This window comes from Haemaphysalis longicornis, unplaced genomic scaffold, assembly GCF_048455015.1.
Source record: "Haemaphysalis longicornis isolate Haplotype H1 unplaced genomic scaffold, Haemaphysalis longicornis Haplotype H1 scaffold_5, whole genome shotgun sequence".
NCBI lineage: Eukaryota > Metazoa > Arthropoda > Arachnida > Ixodida > Ixodidae > Haemaphysalis > Haemaphysalis longicornis.
This window is the reverse complement of record NW_027526385.1, coordinates 155,259,176-155,266,047: the sequence shown is the minus strand read 5'-3', so window position 1 is coordinate 155,266,047 and position 6,872 is coordinate 155,259,176. Positions and strand designations below refer to the sequence as shown.

General features: G+C 45.6%; 2 non-coding genes across 2 annotated transcripts; both read left to right on the top strand.

The window, feature by feature from the left end:
* Nucleotides 1-2,533: 2,533 nt before the first annotated feature.
* On the top strand, nt 2,534-2,608 carry Trnaa-agc (transfer RNA alanine (anticodon AGC)). The gene has a single exon. It is a non-coding gene; the product is annotated as a tRNA-Ala (tRNA).
* Nucleotides 2,609-4,391: 1,783 nt separating this feature from the next.
* Nucleotides 4,392-4,464, top strand: Trnaa-agc (transfer RNA alanine (anticodon AGC)). Its single transcript has one exon. It is a non-coding gene; the product is annotated as a tRNA-Ala (tRNA).
* The last annotated feature ends 2,408 nt before the right edge of the window (nt 4,465-6,872 follow it).

Genomic DNA, 6,872 nt, shown 5'->3' with positions numbered 1-6,872 from the left:
CAAGAGGGCACTCGGTACAGCGAGAAAGCAACTCTCTTTCTCACTCTCTCTCTCTCTCTCTGTGCGGACATGTAGCTTAATGGGTAGGAAAGGGGGTAACGTCAGCCTCCTGTGCCCAGGAGACCGCGGGCTTCCTCTACATCCTCGGCTGGCTGCAGCAGAGCGAGTTGGCGCTCAGGCGCCGACCTGGTCACCGCATTCCCCCACTGCTCATGACATGTAGAAGGGATCGAGTGAGGGCTGTGGTGGCGACAGGAGTCACTAGGTGGTAAGCTGAAAGTGTGGTGTCACACTGTGGCAGTTGTACGGGAAGAGGTTGGAGCGACGTGGTACAAGATGGTGTGGTTGTAGTATGTCCCTGTTCGCAGTCAACGGTAGACATACGCGTTATGTTTGCCAAAGATGTGGTGACGTCAGGGTGTTTGTGCAGTTTCAGAGTATGGAGCTGAATGGAAGGTGCATAGAAAACAACCAGCGCAAGACAGAGGAGGACAAGGAAGGTAACAGACACAGCGCGGCACTCACAAATGAATTTTTATTGGAAAAGAAAAAAAACATATATACACAAAACACCGTGCATGTCAAAACAGTTCAATTTAAGTATTAATCACTGCGCAAGCATGCAACTCGTCAAGTCGCATGTTCTGCAAGATAACAGATTTCGCTTTTGTGCAAGGTAACAGAAGTTTGGCTTACGCAAGTTTCGCAATTTTTGTATATGAAAAAAGCCTCAGACACTTCCCTTGTATGCTGATTAGTGTGCTTGAACAACACGGTTGTGTCAGCTTCAGATGTACTGCCTGAAACTGTCAATAAGGTGTTCGGAGTGTTTAAGAGCGAAGGAATGGGTCTATGTTTCACCTCTGAGGTGCCTAAACATAATTTGCTGCAGTTTCTTGATCTTAGTTTGCATTTTAAAAGTAGTCACGTTTGCTTTTGTTATGAGCCACATTCTGCAAAACCTAGCCTTAATTTCAGGTCAGCCCACTCTAAAGTAGTAAAAAGGGGCATTGCTTTTTCCTGTTTAAGATCAGCACTAGAAAAATCCCGCAAACATTTATTAGGTGGTAGCTTTGTGAAGCATGTAGCCCGTCTACAAGACGCGGGTTTTCCGTCTAGTGTACTCGTGGCTGTCACCGATAAGCTAATAAAACTTGTAAAAGGTCGTGCTAAACGTGACTCGAGTAGTGAACCTTCGCAGAAAAAAAAGAAATTTGCAGTAATTCCTCACACCCACAGGATGGCCCACGGGCTTAAAAATGTAGGTTCCCGCTATGGTGTTAACGTGGTGTTCAAAGCTTCACATAAATTATCAAAAATTTGTCCACTTGTTGCCAAAAAAAACATATAGCAATATAAAGTCCGTTGTTAACAAGTGCACTGTCAACCACAAGTACAAGTATGTTGCGTGTGCTGTAGGCGTTGTCTATCATGTCCCGTTGCCTTGTGGCTTTTGCTACATAGGTCAAACCGGTCGTTGCGTCAATAAACGACTGCGCGAGCATTATCTGTCTATCCAGAACTCTTCTCTTTCTAGCTTGGGTTCTTGAAGTTTAGACCTGGCCTTCCCATTGGGAGAGTCCGGGTGAGGAAGTCGCGGGCTGCAGGGTGGGTGGGCTGTCTCATTCCCTGCAAGGCTTGTCGGGCCTGAAATACAGTTAAAAGAGATATCGATGTGTTCGGTTCTGGAGTATCTGGATGGCTCGGGGAGGTACGAGGTTGGCATGTCCTAGGTGACAGGTTTGATGCGAGTCCGTTATGTTAGTCAATTAGTGCGCTGGCAACGGGTTATCGAGGCGTGGGCGATGGCAAGCGCTTCGGCGGCTGCTGCTACGGGTAGATTCCAACAGGGCACCGTGGTTGCTATTTTCCCAGTTGAGTCAAGGACTACGAAGGTTTGTACACAACTGGTCAGTAGATTGAGCAATGTCCGTGTACCCCAAATATGAAGGACTGCGCTGTACCGTTTTTCAAGAAGCCTCGCCCTGGCCTCGCGGCGACATCTCTTTTAAGGTTCAGTTGATCTAGCAACTTTTCAACACGTTTTCAACACGTTCGTTTTTTAATTGCTAAACCAAACTTCAGTCAGAAATCCCATTTTATTTTTTAAAAATACTCCCACTTTGAGTAATGATGTTCTTAAGTTTTTCTCAATATGCCAGTGTTTTCTTTATTTAAACATTGTAGACATGACCGCCGCAAGTCACATGTTTTAGTAGTGTTGAAACATATCGCCCAGATATGCTCCTCGATCACACTTTCTCTCAACTTTCGATCAGGCAGCTCAGTCGAGTGGCTGACAAACAGACGACTAAAACTTTCGCGTCTAGGAAGCCAAAAAAAAACACAATCGTCTTTGAAGCACCTCATCCTCTATAATGCTCGGCAATTGCTTTGCAAGCGCAGTTCAGACATTAAAATGCACAACGTTGAGTCTACGGTGGGAGCCGGTTTGTTCGGCACTGTCGCGGGATCTAGTTTGCGTCGCGGCATTGCACGCACCTGACAGGATCCTACGACCCCGTGTTACCGTGGGGGTGTAGCTCAGATGGTAGAGCGCTCGCGCTTAGCATGCGAGAGGTACTGGGATCGATACCCAGCACCTCCATGTCTTTTTTCTTTCGTTTTCTCACTACTTGCCCCCCCCCCCCTTCCCCCTCATCTTCTCCAAATAGCTCCCAAGAAAGTGTGCATTTACCTTTCAGCATTCTGCTACACTCAGAGTGTGCAAGCCTTCAAAATTTCGCATGAAGATGATGATGAAGTGATTGTTGGGGGGGGGGGGGGAGGGGGGACAGAGGCCGGTAACTGTCTGGCGGAAATTTCGCATGCGAAATTTCGTTCCCGTTGTTTTATGCGCATTAGATACGAATCTCTTACATTCAACATACCTAAACATTGCATTCTTGCCGAATGTTACGGCTTAATTCAAGTATACGAGCTTGCATGACCGGTAAGAACATCGCCCCAAAATATGCGTTGAATACTGTATACGTAATTGAAGTGACACAGTCTGGTGAATGTGGAAACATAAATACAACTAATGGTTTCTTGTTTTACCGTTTGCGACACCATCCGTCAGAACATACATATACGTGAAATCGAAATAGTACGCAGAATTTAATTTCAGGAGGGCCCAAATCTATGGAACAAGGAAAGGAGGAATTAAACTGATAAAATGTAAGAAAATGAATTCAGTATCAAAACATTAAAGAAGGCATCGGTATTCAGAAGGGTGCCCTTTACAAACTTCCGATTATTTTCGTTCTTTTTGTTTGGCTTCAGCTGAACTGCAAGATCGCTCATTGTTTTGGTCCAAGCCGTATGATCTTAGTACATTGCTTGGGAAATAAAAACAATCGTTATTTCATTATGTGTAGAGTGTCAGGGGCTCTGTACATTCTCCCGTCACCAAACCCTCCAAACCCTCCTGCTGGAAAACGTCGTCGCTGCCAGTATTCTAGCGGTGTTAGTAGACGACGGTCTAATTATGAGAAGTGTTGGAGAAGGCTGCATTTTCTCTCTGGGATGGTATGCACATATCTTCTAGTTCCATCATCGAATAAGCAAACTGCGGCTGCGGAATCGGCCGTGAAAGGGCAGGGTCAATTCCGACTATGTCTTTCACCTTTGCGCGCAACCTCATCTCGAACGCCATAAAAAGAACGTGTAATCACCTGTTCACCCTTTTTTCATGGTTATAGAATGGAATAAAAAAGAAAAAAGTACATGCTAAGACAATTTCCTTGACACGAAAACAAAAATGCTACTTTCACTGCTCCTGAAAGTAAACATCAGCGGCATTGTAAAATTCTTTCGCATCAAAGCTTTACATCATATATAGTGGCAACTTATACAATCTTTCGACTTCACATTGAAAAGCAGGTCGACCCAAAGTGGTGGGAAAGCCTGAATAGGTTTAAAAATGCAACATCGCAGCGGTCGTAATTCTTAAATTACCAGAACAAATAATTTGAACTCTGTAGATATTCCTTCCCTCTTACAAACGATCTATTAGAGTACAACATCTGCCCGTTATTTATTTAAAGACGCCGTCTACTTTATACCCCGACTCTCCCACTTGTAAGGCATGCAGGCGACTATAAGATAACGAAGATAAATAATTGAGTAATTGATTTCTCCATATTTATTCGCGCAGGCTAGCCGTATTATTGCAAAAAACCTACTCGAGGGACCGAAATAAGTTTGTTCGCCACGAACTTTCATCCCGCAAAATGTTCGGCCGTTGACCTGCAAGCCGAGCGCAAACATTAGAATGCGCAACTGTGCGTCCGCCGTGCCCGCCGGTTTCTCCGGCAACTCTCGCGTGATCTAGTTTCCGTCGCGGCATTGCACGCACCTAACGGGATCGCAGTGCAGTTTCCTACCGTGGGGGTGTAGCTCAGATGGTAGAGCGCTCGCTTAGCATGCGAGAGGTACTGGGATCGATACCCAGCACCTCCATGTCTTTTTTTTTCTCTATCCTTAAGCGGTTGCTAGTTTGCTTTGTTTGTCTCGAAGTCTCTCAGGAGCGTCTGCAAACACTCCTGGTCACAAGAGCTGTCACCATCACCGCCAGACTTCAACTGGCGGCCACCACGCACCGCTAAACCACAGGACTCAATAAAAGTGTTTCTCTCTCTCTCTGCATTCAGTGGTTGCCTACGTGCGGGTGGTACAAACATTATAAGATTCGTATGCGAATGGTATACCTGTTGTTATTCGACACTAATGTGATCTGAGACTCATATATTGCAGCGAAGCTGTATATAACCGGGATATCAAGGTGTCGCACCGGCTGCAACAATTTGCTCAGTGGCATGTGTTGAGCGCGTGGCCTCCACATTTTTATATAAGACAGCATATATTACCGCTAAAAAAATACTTCCTGCCGTGCACTGCTGTTTAGAGGAGAAGCCGACTTTGTAAAATGAAGTGCAAGCTTGCTTTGTGGTAGCTGGCTTTCCCCCACTGCGTGTCGCACAGTGAAGCATGGACATCTGCGGAGGGAGTATGGTTATAGCCCCAATACAGTTAAACCCGGGGCGGTATTTTCGTAACTGTCCCTTTTGAAAACGTCCCTTTTGCGTCCCTTTCATCGTGACGTACTTCCTGTTAAGCAGTGGGCGTTGATAGTAGGGTTGTTGCGCTTGCGTTACGTCACTTCCGGTTGTTTGCTTTTAGCCAATCAGGGCTCGCCAAAAGGGACACTTTTGAAAGGGACGCAAAAGGGACAAAACTCGAGAATACCGCCCCTGGATGTAGTCAACTTCTATGTAATGAATTCCTGGATTTAACGAAATGTTTCAATTCCCCATCACCAGCCCCATTGAAACCCATGTTTTTTGCGATCTCTATGTAACGAAGGCGTTGCGACGGTTTACCGTGATGTAACGAATTCGCTACGCTGATGAGGCATTGTTTTTTGTACTGTTTTTGAAAAATCGGCTGTAGATAGGCACTAATGTTGCGATCTTCGCCCGCACCGAAAGGTATACGGTGCCTTTCCAGTGTCAATGTGGTGTCGCTTAGGAGCTAGGCCTGCCTGTCGACGTGTAGTCGCGAGTCTCCACAGCTATTTGTGGTGTCAATTCGTAGGTGACGAGTTCTTCTGCCAGAAAACGAAATGTATTGTCTTTAATTCTAAATACTGTCTACCCGGGCGAGAAAGAAGAACGTCGCCGCCCGGTACAGTATCCCAGCTAGCGCGCTCTCAACCATTATGAGTGCGGAAAAGAGCATCAAGTTCCCAAAAAGACGACGCCTTTCGGCATAAGTTGCGTCATTGAAACGGGTTAAATTAAGGCACCGAAAATTGTCAAAAGGCATAAGTGATACTTAAGCTACGTTTGTAATACGGGGGGGTAAGTGACCTTGTTTCTTTTGGAGGGCCGTGTAGTGACTAAGTTTGTGGGAAAGCAGCATGCCGAAACCACGCCGTTTTTCACTGTGAAATAAATCCTTAAAGGAGCCATGAAGAGAAAATACAACTTCGTTTAATTTGAAAGAACTAGGATTCAGTACCTCACCAAGCTCCATTACATCCACAAAAGATGTTTTTTTTTTTAACGAAAAAAAGCAAGAAGTATTTAAAAGCTTTCAAAGTTTGCGCCACAGTGACGTGTTATGAGCAAGAATGACGGCATACGGGCCAACAATAAAACATAATTTTCAGTGCGTTAACTGCACGTTAGCATTCAAGTGATGCGGTCAAGTGGAACTAGAGGCCCCATTACAGACGTCCAGTCATGTGTCGTCGCGACAGGTCAGTTAGGCGGCCGCCAATCGCGCAAACAAGGTTCCGTGACGTCATAGAAAAGTTGCGGGAAATTGGCTAGGGGGTCGCGACTGCTTCACACGTTTTCTTTAATATCTCCGTTATTTGTTCGAAGATTGTGATGATACTGGTATCATTGTTATCGGCACTAAGCAGTCTTTCTAATAAACCCAACTTGTATTTCGTCTTCATGGCTCTTTTAAGGGTTAGTTCACCATCCCTGATATCTAGCACTTTGATTTCGTTTCTGCTTCATTTACGCGAGCCTTAACTCGAAACCTGCATGTAACGAAAACCTGTATGTATCGAAAAATTACGAATTTTCGTCAACTTCGTTATATCAAGGTTTAACTGTATAAATACTCCTCTCTACAACCGCCCCATCTTTGCCGAGTCGTAAATACTCCTCGGAACGCGCAGCGTCTGTCCTTCTGACACTTCGCAGTGGCGCACTTTTTGGCGGCCACCTGTGCAGCGCACTGCAGCCTGTGCTGTGATTGGTCTAGCCGCTGTATCGTAAAACATCATTGTCTCCACCCACCGATCGTGTGTGTCCCTAGCCTGTGACGTAGAGATCGGGCAACTCTCCTTATAA